We start from the raw sequence: 18479 nt of genomic DNA, 5'->3' as shown, positions 1-18479 counted from the left end.
CTTTGTGCCATTCTCACCAATTGATACTAAGCCTTTTGGCTTTTTGCTGATTTGATTTCCTGGTTTTGATCTCTTTTTTGTTTTTTTTTGGTTTTTAAATCTTGCTTTGCCTAGCTAATGCCATGTACAAATCCCCTAACTTTTTTTCTGATTTCTCTTTCTGATTTTTGCGAAAGATTTTGGAATTCTTGCAAGATTTTTAATAAATGTTTTTTAGAAAATGAAGTGTGTGCTTCATTAAATTGAAATGTTAATTATACCTCATGTAATGCAAGTGGACTTTATAATAATGCACAGAAGAATAATGTATTTTATTAAGCACCCTAGTCAATAAATTACATATCAGTTTGAGTGCCTTATATCAAACAACACTATACAAGTGCATCTTTACACTTCTAGTTTCTTTATAATTGTCTGCACACATGAAGGCATACTGGATATATCAGAAAATGTTGTTTACATTGCATAATTAAGATTGTTCTGAAGTGATTTGATTCCACATTAAAAGCTTTGATAGGAAAATATTATTTGTGTGTGTAACAGGTCATATACAGTTTTTATCCATTTTATTAGTCTTGTATGTAAACACTTTGGCTATTTCATAAGGTGCACCATTTATTATTAATCTCAATCCATCAATGGACAATAAGACCATTGCAAGGGTTTCTTCCTAGCTGTTATCTATTGTATACAATATACTTGTCAACCCCCATGAGGCTCTTGATGCAAATAGATGGTTATGTAGATGTCTAGGTCTCTTATTGCATATTTGCATCCTTCCTTCTCTCAAGTAGTTTTTATAATCAGTGAAGTACTTGTGGCATAGCATGGCTTGTCTTAATCCTTTATTCTTCGAATTAGTCTTACTCATTATGCCACTGTAGTGGTCTCTAACCTGTAGCAAAGACGTACCATGTAGTCAGAGCCCTCAGGTTCCAAAATCCTCTGATCGTTTTTTACTCATTAACTCATTAATCTTAGTTTGTGCCAGTTTTCTGTCCACAGCTTTAATCTGTGCTGAACTCCTTGCTGAAGCTGATACCATGCACCGCATTCACAGCAGTTTTTTATCTTATCAGATATTGATGGATCTTCATCAGCATGTCAGTTGACACAACCTCTTGCATAAACCAAGCCTGCAGGCCTTACATGGCCATGATTGTAGATTTTAGTTTGTGTCAAGTTTTGTGTGTCAAGTTTTGGCTGGAACATTTCCTTGCACCCTTACTACATCATGCAAGATCAATGAACCCAAATAGTTTATTTTTGATTGTCTCTCAGCAATGTCTTGACAATGTCATGGTTTTTCTAGACCAGTGTCATTTCCACAATTTAAGTAAAAAAAGATTTTCGAGTCTCTTTAGGATAAGTAGCTTAATAAATTATAGTACCACCCTGCACAAATATTTTTCATCCAAATTCTTATTTGATGTATTTATATTAAATATCAAATAATTCATGTGTTTCCCAACATCAAACTGCTGTATACTTACAGCATTTTGGTAGCTTTCAATTAGCTTTCAATTGGTAGCTTTCATTATAGCATGTTGATAGCTTTCAACTGCTGCAGAAGCATAGTCATTGCCTTATTCCCCTCAGAGATTCTTCCTCATACCATCTCAGAGATTTTTTCCTTGCCACTGTCACCACTGGGATTCAGTTGATGTTTACATCAAAAATCAGAATGGTAAAAATGTGATCGTAGTGACTTTGATTTTGTTGGTGACAGATGGGTTTGCGTATTTCAAGCATTGTCTGATCTCCTGGCATTTTCACATACCACAATCTCTAAATTTGATAAATATTGAGCTCGTTTGAGCTGTCAGAATTGGTGTACAAAAAAGCATCTCAGAATTTGGAACATGCTTATCTTTATGGTGCATGAGAATTTACTCCTAAGCACAGATAACAAGCTGGATGGTCCCTCTCCTCTTTAGTCCAGAGGACATGGCTTCTTCTTTGCAAGATAGAGCTTTAATGTGCATTGTTGGATGACACAGGGAGCTGTGTTCACAGACAGCAATTTCTGAAGGTGTTTCTGAGCCCATGCTGTGATCCTTCATTAGAGAATCATGCCTGTTTTTAATGCAGTGCCAGCCGAAGGCCTGAAAATCACTGGCATCCAATATTAATTGATTTTTTTTTTTTTTTTTCTTTTTTTTTCCAGATTGATGAACCTCTTCCCAGTTTTACTTCTTAGAAACTCTGCCTTTGTAAGATTATCTTTTTATACCCAGCCATGTTAATGACCATGGCAGTTTGTGTTTTGCACCTAATAATGAATGTATACATTCAGAGAATCCCAGAATGAGAAGTGCCGGATCCTGTAAAAATCTCTGAAAGCACATAAAAAATTGCATTCCAATAACTCCAGAAAAAATAAATAAAACTGTGGGACAAATCAGCATCTCCTGAATTAAATTTGTCACAAACAAGAGAGACATTTTGGAAAATTGTATGTACCGTATTTTCCCACACTTTGAACCCCGCGGCTTAAACAACGAAGTGGCTTATTTATGAATTTTTTCTGGGTTTTTCCTGGTTTCATAAACTTCAGGCCAAAAAACTGAGCGACATAACATTAGACCAATTAAATTTCCGAACAGAAACGAAAAAACGCACCTGTGTTCTGAGCTGCACGGCAGCGGCACCGATGGTGATTTTTAAACGCACAACGATGAAAAAAGATAAACTCCCGAGAGAAATAGTTGTGAAAGGAAGGAGGAAGACAGTAAACAATGACTTTCTTGGTAGGCTACTGTTTAGATACAAGCCGTTGTAACGTTGAGTCTGGGTGAAGGGATAGCTTGCTAACTCCAGTTGCAACAGAAATAATATAAGCACAGACAGGTTTCCAAAACTCATGCTTTTTTATTTTTAGTTTCTTTAGTCAAAGAAACTTAGAAATGAGCATCAGAAAATAATAAGGACATATTCCTCGGTCTTGCACACATGCAGTAATACCGGGAATACAGGCTATTCCCAAAATGCCGCTCTGCTCTTCAAGGAGCCAACAACATATTTCACTCGTTACACCGTGTAACAGACACTGGCTTTCATTAAAGCCTGTGTAAAGTTCATTAGTTTCAGTGTAGACACACCTTATAGACAGGTGTGGCTTATTAATGTTCAAAATAAAAATCTTTGTAAAATTCAGTGGGTGCGGCTTATATTTGGGTGTGCTTTATAGTCCGGAAATTACGGCAGTTTCCCCCTTTATTTTTACATGATGACTTTGCCTTCACACATTTTTAACAGATGAAGACCAGAGCCAAATGCAGCAGCTTCCCAATGCTTCTATAGTGGCTCTGTTACAGTATTTTCTTTTACATTTTCACTGTGTAGAAATGTTTCTATGTGACAGTTCCCAGGCTTTTCATTAGTTTTTATTTATGTAAATATTGCTTTTTCAAATCAGTGATGACATTTGCTTCGGCTTGCTGATTCTGCAGACAGAAACATTTCAAAAGTGGTTATGGGCTGGAGTTTGCAATGAAAAAGTGGTCTGATAAAGATCCAAATAGAATTTAATTGGCAGGTTGTGGAGACAGTAAGTACTGGGGTGCTGAATGAAAAGACCAAATCTAACTTCAGTTAAGCCTCCAAATCCTCCCATAAATTGAAGGCCAAACAAAACAAATAATACCTTCTGATATTACAAGTAAATAATGGACAAAATACTAGAAAATTGGATAGAAAATGTTTTGATGTTAAAAGTTTTTAAAGATTCCAATATGTGCATGTTTTAATAAATAGGCAGCATATATTGTTCATACACTTGGAATGATTCTCATTGAAAGTAATGTCATGTAACAGAGTTTTTATTTTCCACAACAACAATAACAGAATACCTTGCAAATGTTTTGGCGCTGTGGGAAGGTGACGTAACATTTTACGGAACAGTGGATTTCTTTACAGCTAACAAACACATGCTTAGCTTGTAAAGGTTGCCTAAATCAACAAGACTGGCTATGTAATTGTTGATTTCCATGCAAGGTTTATCTTTTATTACGAGAAAGAATTGAATTTATAAATCTTGCAGTATTTAAACAAACATCATTAATTCATGATGCATGACACTAACAGTCTAAGAAGCATAGTAGACAAACATAGTATTTGTATTTACTTTATATACTAAATACTATATATACACTAAATATGTAATGCATTTCTATTTATCAAACAACTATAAAAAAGGCTAGAGAAAGGAAATGATGGTAATAAGGAAAGAAAATCTCTAATTTAGCATATGAAAATCTGATATATGGTTATATATATATATATATATATATATATATATATATATATATATATATATATATATGTGAACCTGTTTGTAGTTTTATTGGTTGCTTGAGACATATATAATACAGTATATGTACAAACATGGAAAACCTTTTTTAACTTAACAATGTTTCTATACACATGTAGCATACATATACTATAATATATTGTGTAACACCATTCATGATACATTAAAATACAACACTATATATTATGTTGAATTATGGAATTAGTTAAGTAGAAAGTAGTCTTGTTTTTATGTAGCTGGTATGAATTTATATCTTTATTTTGAATTTTTTTTTTGTTATTGTGTTTAAAATGGTTAGTTGCTTTAATATAATTGTTTGTTTTTTCCACAAAAAATTGCCTCAGTTGAAAAAAGGTTAACAGGGCCCATTGTTCAGTTAGTGGAACATATACTTGTTTTGTTTTGGGTGGGAGTGTCATTGGTGTGACACCTCTGGAATTTTGCATGCTGCACATGTAAGTGTATCAGCCTCAGTCTATCAGCACACGAGGCTGAATGCTTTGAGGGCTTCTCCCTCCAAAGATTTTCTGGTATGTCAATGTTATAAAATGGTCTATTTCATTACTAGATATACAAATATGCAAACCGATGGTAACACTTTAATGAGATGTGTTGATTGATTTGCAGGATGGTTTAATAACACAGAACACATCACATATCTTATACTTGTGCTCCAGTACATCTGATCAAACACACATTAACAACTTGTGATTTTTAATATTATGAATAGCATCTAAGCTAATTCCTCTCCACTGCTTCTCTACTTATCCAGAGGTTGCTCCAGCTCCAGTTGTGTTCTATATTTTATACTTATATATAAAGTGTATTTACTTATATGTATATATTGTGTAATTTTTAAAAAAGGGTTGATGTCTTGTATTCTCTCTCTTTTTTTTACTTTTAGATATGAGTTGTGGGAGTGACATTATTCCAACATTTTTGACCCCAGTTTGGGACTATCAATCAAATGCAGTGTTTGAGTTCTAGATCAGGAAATTTGATTTGACAACCTGCAATGATTTCACAATGTTACTTATGTTATTTTGAGAATGTGAAAATTATGTTTAAGGTTCAATGTTACAGTTTTGTGAAATCATGTTTTATGTTAGATTTTTTTCTTTGATCCATGTTACTTGTTGGCACACAAGTTTTAAACAATTGCTTAATTTTAATTACTGCATTATGTCTTGTTGCTTGCTTTTTTTACTCCGGTAGCAATTGTAAACCAACAATAAATGTTTGAAAATTAAAACATGTTTTTGATACATTTGATAGAATTAAGGAAATTTGATGTCGTTATATACAGTACAGACCAAAAGTTTGGACACCTTCTCATTCAAAGAGTTTTCTTTATTTTCATGACTATGAAAATTGTAGAGTCACACTGAAGGCATCAAGGGCTATTTGACCAAGAAGGAGAGTGATGGGGTGCTGCGCCAGATGACCTGGCCTCCACAGCCACCGGACCTGAACCCAATCGAGATGGTTTAGGGGTGAGCTGGACCGCAGAGTGAAGGCAAAAGGGCCAACAAGGGCCACACTTTTTTGTTATGTATATAATTCCATATATAATTCCACATGTGTTAATTCATAGTGTTGATGCCTTCAGTGTGAATCTACAATTTTCATAGTCATGAAAATAAAGAAAACTCTTTAAATGAGAAGGTGTGTCCAAACTTTTGGTCTGTACTGTATATATATATATATATATATATATATATATATATATATATATATATATATATATATATATATATATATATATATATATATATATATATATATATATATATATATATATATATATATATATATATATATATATATATATATATATATATATATATATATATATATATATATATATACTTACTTTACAGTACAGACCAAAAGTTTGGACAACTGAAAATGTCATATTCTAGGTTCTTCAAAGTAGCCACCTTTTGCTTTGATTACTGCTTTGAACACTCTTGGCATTCTCTTGATGAGCTTCAAGAGGTAGTCACCTGAAATGGTCTTCCAACAGTCTTGAAGGAGTTCCCGAGATGCTTGGCACTTGTTGGCCCTTTGCCTTCACTCTGCGGTCCAGCTCACCCCTAAACCATCTCGATTGGGTTCAGGTCCGGTGACTGTGGAGGCCAGGTCATCTGGCGCAGCACCCCATCACTCTCCTTCTTGGTCAAATAGCCCTTGATGCCTTTAGTGTGACTCAACAATTTTCATAGTCATGAAAAAAAGAAAACTCTTTGAATGAGAAGGTGTGTCCAAACTTTTGGTCTGTACTGTATATATATATATATATATATATATATATATATATATATATATATATATATATATATATATATATATATATATATATATATATATATATATATATATATATATATATATATATATATATACAGTGGAACCCACTTATCTCGACCTCGGTTAACTCGACAACCCTATTAAGTCGACGTTTTTGGAACCGCCAAATTCTTGCTTTGTCTTAGCATTTTTTATCGGTTATGTCGACTTTTTTATGTCGCCGAACCCTAATATCTCAAGCACAAGGGGGGAAAAAATTTGCCATTTAACGTCAGTTATCTCAATCGGCACTGTGCAGCCGCAGAAGATCTCGCGAAAGTGGCGGAAAAATCAAGCCTTACAGATGCTACAGGTGTTGTATTGTATACTGGTGAATCTCTGCTGTTAGTTAGTGCACATATGCCTTTTGTTGTTAATTGTTATGCGATGATCGGGAGGCGAAAGTAGAAGCGCGGCACTGAACAGCACACGGGAGAACGTGGGATGAGCAGCAAAAGCATAGAATGAACAACGGCAGGATCGGGGGGGAATCCACGATGCGCTTTAGGAAGAAAAGAGCAGCCGTTGAGAGAGTGCCGGTGGGAAGGCACGTACCGGGATACGCATGAGCGATAACAACGACCGCCGTGAACCAACATATAGCAACAATAACGGACAGTGAGAGTGTGGAAGTTTAAATAGGAGCTGGTGATGATGATAAACGAGCACCATATGTGCGCGATTGAAGCCGGGAGCTTCAGAGAAAGCGGCCGAGAAAGCACCCCTTCGGCGGGGCAGGTGGATTCCTGACAGTTAACAAACATGTACTGTATGTATTTTTATAGCATGCCTTCATCAAACAAATCGCAGCAACACTGTTGTGTAAAAAAAACCCTCAAAAACACGTGCATGCACATTCTTATTTAATTAACGCACATCATGTACATAAAGAAATTTCAAGCACATTAATATATTGCCACCATTTGATTTTCGTTTATCTCGATCATCGGTTATCTCGATGCTTTTTGGCGTCCCCCTAGGACATCGACATAACGGGGTTCCACTGTATGTTATATATATATATATATATATATATATATATATATATATATATATATATATATGCTGAGGTGTCAAATACTTATTTTCCCCGCTGTATATCCTCTTCTTTCGGCTTCTCCCAACCCATCTACCTGCATGTCTTCCCTCACCACCTCCATAAACTGCCTCCTTGGCCTTCCTCTTTTCCTCCTTCCTGGCAGCTCCATCCTCAGCATTCTTCTACCAATATACCCTATGTCCCTCCTCTGCACATGTCCAAACCATCTCAATCTCACCTCCCTCACCTTGTCTCCAAAACATCCTACATGCGCTGTCCCTCTAATAACCTCATTTCTAATCTTGTCCATCGCTCCCAACAGACCTCAACATCTTCAACTCTGCTACCTCCAGCTTCACCTCCTGTATTTACTCAATGCCACTGTCTCTAAACCATACATCACAGTTCTCACCACAGTCCTATAAACTTTTCCTTTCACTCTTGCAGACACTCCTGCCACTCTTCTTCACCCACTCCACCCTGCCTGCACTCTTTTCTTCACTTCCCTAACACACTCTCCATTACTTTGCACTGTTGACCCCAGGTACCTGAACTCCTCCACCTTCTTCACCTCTTTTTCCTGTAACCACACCTCTTCTCTCAGCCTGGCCTTCACTACTCTTTCCCATAACTTCATGGTGTGACTGATCAAATTAATTCCCCTGTGTTAAAGATTGGTACCAGCACACTCCTTCTCCATTCCTCAGGCATCTTCTCACCTTCCAGAATCCTGTTAAACAATCTTGTTAAAAACTCCACTGCCATCTCTCCTAAACATCTCAATCCTTCAACCGGTATGTCATCTGGTTCAACCGAGTTTCCAATCTTCATCCTCTTAATCGCTGCTCTCACTTCCTCCTTACTAATCCTATCCACTTCCTGCTTCACCATCTCCACACCATCCAACCTTCTCTCTCTCTCTCTCATTTTCCTCGTTCATCAGCTGCTCCTGCCTACTTTTCACATCACTCTGTCGATCCCAATTCTGTTTTGCCAACCTCTTCCTCCTTACGCATTCTTGCACTTCCTGATTCCACCACCATGTCTTTGTCTTTCTTTCTATTTCCTGATGTCACAGCAAGTACCTTTTTAGCTGTCTCGCTTATCACTTCTGCAGTAGTTGTCCAATCACCCAGCACCTCTTCACTACCACCGAGCCCCTGTCTGACCTCTTCCCTGAATCTCACACTACAGTCTTCCTCCTTCAGATTCCACCATCTTATTCTTCTTTCAGTCTTCACCTCTAAAACCATCCTACAGACCACCATCCGATAATGTTTAGCTGCACTGTTCACTGCCAACACCATACAGTCTCCAATATCTTTCAGGTTGCATCTCCTACATAGAACATAGTCCACCTGTGTGCACCTTCCTCCACTCTTATACGTCACCCTATGATCCTCCTTCTTCTTAAAATAAGTGTTCACCACTGCCTTTCCATCCTTTTAGCAAAATCTACCACTATCTGCCCGTCTACATTGCTATCCTTAAAGCCATACCCACCCATCACCTCCTTATCACCTCTGTTCTTTTCACCTACATGCCCATTACGATCTGCCCCAATCAGCAATCTTTCATTCCTAGGTACACCTTCTACCACTTCGTCTAACTCACTCCAGAATTTTTCCTTCTCCTCCATCTCACAACCATTGTGGAGCATAAGCACTGATAACATTTTTCATAGCCCTTTCAACTTCCAGCTTCACGTTCATCACCCTATCAGAAACTCTCTTCACCTCCACTACACTCTTACTGTACTCTTCCTTCACAATCACCCCTACACCATTTCTCTGTCTATCCACACCATGAAAGAACAGTTTAAACCCACTTCCAATGTTCCTGGCCTTACTCCCTTTCCACTTGATCTCCTAAACACACAACATATCTACCTTTCTCCTCTCCATCATATCAGCTAACTCTCTCCCCCTTTACCAGTCATAGTACCAACATTTGAAGTACCAACCCTAACCTCCACTGCAACTCTTCTGGGAGGACTTTCCACAAGGTTTATGGAAATTTCTGACCATTATTCCAGAAGTGCATTTGTAAGTCAGACAAAAAAGCCTGGATCGCAGTCTCTGCTCTAATTCATCCCAAAGGTGTTCTATCGGGTTGAGGTCAGTCAAGTTGTCTTTATGGACCTTGCTTTGTGCACTGGTGCGCAGTCATGGGACAAGAACAGGCTGTCCCCAAACTGTTCCCACAAAGTTGGGAGCATGAAATTGTCTAAAATGTCTTGGTATGCTGAAGCATAAAGAGTTCTTTTCACAGGAACTAAAGGGCTGAGCCCAACCCCCATCATTATCCCTCTCCACCAAATTTCACATTTAGCACACTGCTGTCAGACAAGTGCTGTTCTCCTGGCAACCGCCAAACCCAGACTCGTCCATCAGATTGCCAGACAGTGAAGCGTGATTCATCACTCCAGAGAACACATATCCACTGCTCTAGCGTGGCGGGCTGCCTTACACCACTGCATCCGATGTTTTGCATTGAACTTGGTAATGTAAGAATTTGGCTGCAGCTGCTCGACCATGGAAACCCATTCCATGAAGCTTCCTACGCACTGTTCTTGAGCTCATCTGAAAGGCACATGAAGTTTGGAGGTCTGTAGCTAATAATTCTGCAGAAAGTTTGCAAACTACAGGTAGTTGTTGACTTACGACCTATGCAATTTACGACCATTCGACTTTACGACCACCATCTCTAGCCGCGGCGTACGACAGTGCATACCAGCTTCCGGCATCATTTCACAGTACTGTACATATAGCCTACTCTACTTATGACCAAATCAAAGTCGACGACTACCTGTATGTGCACTATGTGTCTCAGCATCTGCTGACCCTCTCTGATTTTAGGTTTAACAGTTGACTGTTAAATATTTAGTAGCGAGGAAATTTCATGACTGGACTTATCGCATCCTATCAACTCATCCTACCATGCTGGAATTCACTGAACTCCTGAGAGCGACCCATTCTTACACAAATGTTTGTAGAAGCAGTCTGCATGCCCAGGTGATTGATTTTATACACCTGTAACAATGAAAGTGATTGGAACACAAGAATTTAAAGATTTGAATGGGTAAGTGAATACTTTTGGCAATAGTGTATATTTCTATATCTGTGTAATACAAACATGCACATGTATACGATATATGTACTTTGCATATGTTGCTATAAGGCAGGCAGTTCACTGCCAATGATGCCCAACTAATTATTGGCACTGAACTAACTGTAATTGATCATCTTTACTGCATTACGTGTCTGTGCAGAGCAAACAATATCATCAGGGACTTCTAGTCACAAACTGTTTAACCTCCTTCCATCCAGGAAGAGATACAGGGCCCTTAATACCTAAATCAGCAGATTCAGGGCCATTTTCTTTCCTACAACCATCACCCTACTAAACAATACACTTTACCTTTGGTTCCCTTACAGGAACTTGAGCTGCATCAAAAACGATTTGGGAACACCTCACGTTGTCCATGTTCTAAATCACGTGTGAAATCCGGCCAATAGGCAAATCGTGACATCAATGCCGGGCGATGTTACGCAAACCAGAAAGCTACAAGATGGGAGCACGATGGGAGCAACATTAGCTTCTGTCTTTTCAGGTAAGCGCTTTGTGTGTGAATCTGTGCAGCCATGAGCTTTACTTGCAAGCAGAATTCAGACTGCAGCCAATGTGTTGTTTGCTTAGCTTAGGAGCATGCTAAGTTGGCTCTCGAGGGAGTCAACTGTTAGCATTTTAGCCGTGTGGCTATGCGCTCCCGGCAGGCTGCTGGGCCGAGCTCCCGTTCCCCAGTGAAAATACTCGCTTCGGCAGTTCCTTCTCCCGGTGCATGTAACAAGGTTCTCTGTGTGCTCTGTCACAGGGCTCGCAGGCCGACCTAGCAGAAGGCATCTCCTGCTCTCCCGGACTGCTTTGAATGCACTGACTGGGACATGTTCAGGGAAGCTGCAACCAACAGCGATTTCATCAACTTGGAGGAGTACACGTCAACAGTGATCAGCTACATCGGCAAGTGCAATGATGACGTGACCATCTCCAAGACAATCACTACACGCTTCAACCAGAAGCCGTGGATGACGGTGCGTGCGCTGCTAACAACAAGAGACTCCGCCTTCAGAGCAGGGGACAAAACAGTCTTGAAGACAGCAAAGGACCAAACGGTCCGTGCCATCAGAGAGCCCTAGCGCACATGGCAAGAGAATTCACGGCCACTTCCACGACAGTGGAGACACCCAGCGCATGTGGCAGGGCATCCAGGCGATAACAAACTACAAGATGACATCACCTGCTTGTGACCATGATGCCTCCCTCCCAGATGCACTGAACGACTTCTACGCCCAGTTCAAGGTGCGGAACAACATGGTGGCGAGGAAGACCACCCCTCCTCCCAGTGATTAGGTGCTCTGTTTAACCACAGCTGAAGTGAGGAAACCTCTATGCAGATTTAACCCATGGAAGTCTGCTGGACCAGACAACATTCCTGGCAGAGTGCTCAGGCAATGTGCACAATAGCTAGCGGATGTCCTCACCGATATCTTTAACATCTCCCTGAGCAGCGCCATTGTACCTACATGCCTCAAGTCAACAACCATCAGTCCTGTGCCGAAATAGTCTACTGTCTCCTGCCTCGATGACTATACTCCCGTCGCGCTCACACCAATTGTGATGAACTGCTTTGAGAAGCTCGTCATGAGGCACATCAAGACCCAGCTTCCACCCGTACTGGACCCCATGCAGTTCGCATATCGTCCAAACCGCTCCATGGATGATCTCCACAACCCTTCATCTGGTTCTCACCCACCTAGACAACTAGGACTCTTGTGTACGGATGCTGTTCATAGACCTCAGCTTAGCATTTAACATGATCATCCCTCAGCACCTTATTAAGAAGCTGAGCCTACTGGGCCTGAACACCTCCCTCTGTAACTGGATTCTGGACTTTCTGACTGGGAGACCTCAGTCAGTCCGGATCGGAAACAGCATCTCCAGCACCACCACACTGAGCCCTGGGGCACCTTAGGGCTGTGTGCTCAGTCCACCCAGTGTGCTCAGTCCACTGCTGTTCACTCTGCTGACTTATGACTGTGTAGCAATGCACAGCTCAAATCACATCATCAAGTTCGCGGATGACACGACCGTGGTGGGTCTCATCAGCAAGAACGATGAGTCAGCATACAGAGAGGAGGTGCAATGGTTAATAGCATGGTGTGGAGCCAACAACCTGTCTCTGACCATTGACAAAACTAAAGAGATGGTTGTGGAGTGGAGACCTGCTGCCTCTTAGGAGGCCCCAACAGCTGCAGGGCACCACTCCAGCCACTCTGGGAGGGTCAGAGACCAGCTGATTGCCCTAAGAGATTTCCTGGCAGCTTGGGAAGGCCTGACAGACGTATCTCAGTGGGTCCTGCACAAAGAGGGGTTACTCAATTCAGTTTGGCTCCTCTCCTCCCCAGGTAAACGGGTTCTGGTCCTGGAACAGGAAGTGCGCACACTCCTACGGAAGGGGTCCATCAAGGTGGTTCCTCCCTTGGTCAGATAGTCAGGCTACTACAGCCAGTACTTCGTTGGTCTGAAGAAGGAGGGCAGAATGCGGCCAATCCTAGATCTACGCTCCTTGAACCGCTCACTCATGAGGCTCAGGTTCAGGATGCTCACTCTCATGGAGACCATGTCTCAGATGAAGGACTGGTTTGTCACGATAGATCTAAAGGATGCCTATTTCCACATAACCATCCATATTACTTACAGGAGGTGCCTGTGGTTTGCTTTCGGGGGTGAAGCTTACCAATATCGGTCCTTCCCGTTCGGCCTAGCACTCTCACCTTGCACCTTCACCAAGTGCATGAATGTGGCTCTATTCCTGCTATGGCTTTAGAGCATTTGCATTCTAAACTATCGACGATTGGTTGGTATTAGCTCGATCAGAGCTTCAGGCAAGCTGGCATCGAGATTTCATTCTCGACCACATGAAGGAATTGGGGTTAAGACTAAACGCAAAGAAGAGTGTGCTTTCTCCAGTACAGAGAACCACCTTCTTGGACATAGTGTGGAACTCAACCGTGTTGTGGGCACAATAGTCTCCTGCCCGGATCAAAGTCATCCTCACTGCAGTCAAGAGAGTAAAAGTAGGCCAGTCACTGACTGTGAGGCAGTTCCAGAGGCTGCTCGGTCTCATGGCAACAGTGGCCAGTGTGATCCCGCTTGGCATCCTCCATTTGAGACCCCTCTAGTGGTGGCTCAGAGGCAGAGGGTTCTCCCGATAGGGCAATCCGTTCTGTACTATCAAGGTCTCGCGGCGAGCCCTGAGGGCCTTAGAAGTATAGGGAGAACCTACCTTCCTGTCTCAAGGCCCCGTCCTGGTAGCTCGTTGTCGTCGCATAACGCTAAAGACGGACCTCCAGAAACAGTTTGCCACAGGATTGGCTCTGTCAACCCTGAATGTTTACGTGTCCGCTTTCGTTGCTTATTGCAGTCACTGGGGAACCCCCTCTCGTAACACGTTTACTATGCGGCACTCGGAGGCTGAGGCCCGGGACAAAATGCAGAGTGTATGTGCCTAAGGTGCCTATGGCTCCCTCACGACCTGTTGTTTTGCAGGCATTCTGCCCTCCTCCTTTCCTAGCCCCTGACCAGGAAAAGCAAAATTGACTATGTGCACTGCGAGCACTAGACACATACCTCCACAGGACGAGTCCATGGAGGAAGTCGGAGCAGCTGTTTGTCAGCTATGGCCCTCATAGGAAAGGTTTTCTGGCTAATAAGCAGACGCTTAGTGGATGGATTGTGGATGCTATTTGTCTGTGGTATGAGTCCTCTTTTCTACCCACTCCTTTCCGAGTAAGGCTCATTCCACCCAGAGTATGGCGGCCTCTATGGCCTGGTCCGCTGGAGTGTCACTCCAGGACATTTGTAACGCTGCGGGCTGGTCCACCCTGCTGAGCTTTGTCAGGTTCTACGACCTCGACATCAGAGCCACTCTCAGCTCCTCTGCCCTGCATGCAGGTTGTGCTCAAACACACTAGGCAGGGACTGGTCAATATGGCGTGATTGGACACTCAATCCCAAAGCGTTTTCGAAGCAGCTTGAGTTCCTAAAAGGGAACATCACTAGGTTACGTATGTAACCCTAGTTTCCTAAAGGGAAATGAGAGCTGCGTCAATGGGCCATACTCCCTGCATTCCTGCAGCATTTACCTTCTCCTTTTTCAAAAGCTAATGTTGCTCCATCGCTCTCCCATTTTGTAGCTTCCTGGTTTTGCACGACGACACCGCCAATGACATCACAACTTGCCTGTTGGCCAGATTTTACACATGATTCAAAGCGTGGACAACGTGAGCCGTTCCCAAAGCATTTTTGACACAGCTTTTGTTCCCCTTAGGGAACTAGGGTTACATACGTAACCTAGTGACGATCACTAATATCTCACTGATTTTTTTTCACTACATTACTGCTTGTAATTATTATACATCTGATAATAAATCTGATAAAGAGAAATATGGATTTAGCTTACCTAACTGTGTTTGGAAGGCAGGTTATGGTATTTAGATATTGCACATATTTTCATGACACTTTTGAACTAGTGTGGGCAGCTTAATTATGATTCACTCTGTCCTTATTTTTTATAGCCCATATTTTTTATAGGGTTTGACTGCATATGCCATTTGATATTTTCATGGTAACCATGTTTTAAAAAAAATACAGGGTTGGAACTATAAGCAAAATAGATAGGTAAATCATAACGTCCAATTTAGTCTTTATTAATATATGTGATTAAGTAATTCTGCAATGGTAGAAGCTAAACCGAATACATATTTAAATCCCAGTATAATCAATATACAGTATAATTAACCCAATATAAGTAGACACTATAATTGTTCATTAAGCCTGCTAGAAAATTGCGTTTATGTCTGGAGACATACTTGGCCACTCCATCACCTTCAGTTTTATCAGCAAATCAGTTGTCCTCTTGGCGGTGTGTTTGTCCCGATTTCTGAAGGGGATCACCACCATGCTTGACTGTAGGCAAGACACAATTTTCCACAGGACATGGTTCCAGTAATTCATACTCTTGGACAGGTTGTCTTCAGCAAACTATTTGCAGGCTTTCTTGTGAGCCAGCTTTAATAGAGGCCTCTTTCTGGGATGACGGCCATGCAATCTGACTTGTTACAGTGTGCGGCATATGGTCTGAGCACTGACAAGTGGACCGTCTGCTTCTGCAACTTCTAAAGCTTCTGCACCTGACGCACAGCACGAGGACTCACCTTTTTTGATTGACCCTTGCAAGGCCTGTTCTGAGTGGAACCCGTCTTGGAAAACCTCTGTATGACCCTGGCCACTGTACTGTAACTCAGTTTCAGGGTATCACTCATCTTCTTATAGTCTAGGCCATCTATGTGGAGAACAACAATTCTAATTTTCAAATTTCAAAATTTCTTCGTTCTTTGCCATGAGGTGCCATGTTGAACATCCAATGGTCAGTATGAGAGAATTGTACTCAAAGCACCAAAATGTAACTGCTCCAATACAAAATACACAAATTTGTATGGGTCTGTCAAACAGTCAAAAACATGAACATGATAAATAGGCCATGTAGCTTTGCATGGGTAAACCGTGTACAGCTGTTATCACTTATGATGTACTTTCTTTTTTTTGTTGCCAGATATTTCGACTATAACTGCGGTTATTTAAAGAGGACAGTAAATCTATACTGTTATAAAAGCTTCACATTGCCTACTCTAAAATATATACAAGTTTTATTTCTATAGTATTGTCCCTTTAAAAGAAATACTAAAATGGTTGATGAAATGTGTGGGGTGCTCACTTCTGTGAGATACCGTACATTTTTACAGAAAATTTTACAGTTCCGAGATAATAAAATATTAATATTACATTTCTATTGTCTATTTTTACAAAAAATTAAATGTGCTTTGCATCCTTAGAGGGTTGTGTTGACAAATATACAATGCAGAAGCAGATTACAGTTTTTATTAAATGTCATATATTTTCATCTATAATGAGAACTGCTTTGTGAAATAACTGCATTGCTGTCTGGGCCATGCCACTATGGAAAATAATTGATGTGGTTGATTAGTACATTATAAAATTATAATAGATTGGCAAATAAATATAAAGTTCTGCAAGCAGCAATTTTGGAGTACAATGGCTTTCTGTTCTCACTCCTTATTGGAGGATGTTTTGAACAATTTGACTAACTTTAAAACGGTAATTTACTCATTGACAAATTTTGATCGAAGTCATAACACCATTGCTGAGGCATGCCAGTTTCAAGGTCATTTGATTATCGAATTACTTCAAGAGAATCAGCTGAAACAAGAATTTGATCTTAAAAAATTTGTTAAAAGTTTTGCAAAGTTGTAAAGTATAGTGCCATCTAGAGGTAAATATACTGTTATTTGCACTACAATGCACTCACACTTTATGTGCAATACTGATCTGTCACAAATACTGTATATTGTCTTATTTTATACCCGTATTGTCAGAATTGTCTCCTGTAGTCTGTTTTGTCTTGTATTGTATTGTCTTTTGTCTTGTTAAGTCCAAGCTAAATGTATAGTTTTATTTATATCTGTACTTTTGAGAGAAACCAACATCTGGAACCAAATTCCTTGTGTGTGTCAACACACTTGGCCAATAAACCCGATTCTGATTCGGAAAGTTGAAAACTGTAAGGACACCAAAATTGCCATGATTGCTTAGCTGATCCTCTGTAACATTTATTGATTTAAAATTCCTTGTGCTTCCAGAGACTCCCAAATGAAGTAGGAGGAGAAGGTTGTTTTTTTTTTCAATTGTTTTTCTTTTTAAACAGTAATTTTATTAAAAAACGCAATGTAAGGTGTGGTGAAAGTTGTGTGGAAAACAACAACTATAGAAAGACAAACGTGCAACAAGGAGTGAGGTGCATGGTAAGACATACATCATGCTTAGAACCGTGAATGTAAAACAATGCAGAAACAGTCACATGACATGGTTCAATGAGGTGCACTGGCTGATTAGAAGTGTAGTCTATGTCTGTAATCCTTATACATGTTATATGTAAGGTAACAACAACAACAACAAAAAATTATTTTAAGCACTAGAACAAAAAATGGTATGCTAGGATTCCTGGTACCATGGTGACTAGCTTGTGTAAAAATAGCTATAAACACACTCATTCACATGCAATAAAGAATACTGAGCCAAACTCAACAAAGAGTGACTGCAGCTGTTTGTGGCAAATCATATCAGAGACCTCAAATACCATCTTTCCCCAGTCTGGATAAAAGTTGTATCATGTCTTTGAGCCACTGAGCCAATATGTGCAACAAGCCCTGATGTGTCAGTAAATTTCCAATGCTTTCCTAAATATCCACATGTTTGATTATGAGCGATCTGTACCTGTTCCAGCATCATTCAGTTGCATGCTGGAACTCCATCTCATTGTGCTTTTAAGGTTTGGGTAGTTTTGGGGAATGCGTTATTTTCATGGTGTGGATCTGAAAGCGATATTACCATGGTGATGTTTTGTTTGTCCTAAATAGAAACCTCACAAAAACAGCACTGTTATTTAAGAAACTAAGGTATTTATATCATGCACAAATATAGCCAAAACAATTTTTATAGTCTAACTGGAAAGGTAATTTTTATCTGTAAATGTTAAAAAAAATATTTCTTCTATTTTAATGGAAGATGAAAGGCAATGATCAGGCACTTGGGTTTGAAATGAAATCATGTAGTCAGTTGCACACATACAACTTTTATGCA

This window comes from Silurus meridionalis, chromosome 8 (genome assembly GCF_014805685.1).
Source record: "Silurus meridionalis isolate SWU-2019-XX chromosome 8, ASM1480568v1, whole genome shotgun sequence".
Classification (NCBI taxonomy): Eukaryota; Metazoa; Chordata; class Actinopteri; order Siluriformes; family Siluridae; genus Silurus; species Silurus meridionalis.
This window is presented reverse-complemented; position numbering follows the sequence as displayed.